The sequence below is a fragment of the Myotis brandtii genome, unplaced genomic scaffold (genome assembly GCF_000412655.1).
Source record: "Myotis brandtii unplaced genomic scaffold, ASM41265v1 scaffold1833, whole genome shotgun sequence".
Classification (NCBI taxonomy): Eukaryota; Metazoa; Chordata; class Mammalia; order Chiroptera; family Vespertilionidae; genus Myotis; species Myotis brandtii.
Window position 1 is genome coordinate 90,926 of NW_005356807.1, and position 541 is coordinate 91,466.

At 52.5% G+C, this 541-nt stretch overlaps 1 protein-coding gene across 1 annotated transcript in view; it reads right to left on the reverse strand.

Moving 5' to 3' along the window:
* Positions 1-541, reverse strand: part of P2RY8 (purinergic receptor P2Y, G-protein coupled, 8) — a 48,395-nt gene that overhangs the window by 14,439 nt on the left and 33,415 nt on the right. The window lies entirely within an intron of this gene.

The following is a 541-nucleotide window of genomic DNA, read 5'->3' on the forward strand; positions in this document are numbered from 1 at the left end:
GGCCGCCTCCTGCACGCCCACCACTGGGGATGGAGCCCGCAACCCGGGTACGTGCCCTTGACCGGGAATCGAACCCGGGACCCTTCAGTCCGCAGGCCGACGCTCTATCCACTGAGCCACACCAGCCAGGGCCCCCGTGACATTTGAGGACTCGCCCGGGCAGGGGCAGCTGACTCTCAGCTGTGGCCGCCAGCTGCCCGGGATTCGTGGGGACTGGGGACTTCCGAGGACAAGGGACTTTCGGGGCAAAATCCAGAAAGTCCCTCGCTGCCGGCGAGCCAGTCACCCGTCCGCCTGGGTGACAAGGAGGGAAGTGTTCCTGGTGTCGCCCCAGGAACTGTGTCCAGTGGGCAGTGGGGATTTTCAACCCTGACCTTTTCATGTTTGCTTTTTCATTACAGACTTAAAAAAATATATAGATATAGATGATATAGATAGAGATAGAGATAGAGATATAGATATAGATATAGATGTAGATGTAGATGTAGATGATATAGATATAGATATAGATATAGATATAGATATAGATATAGATATAGAT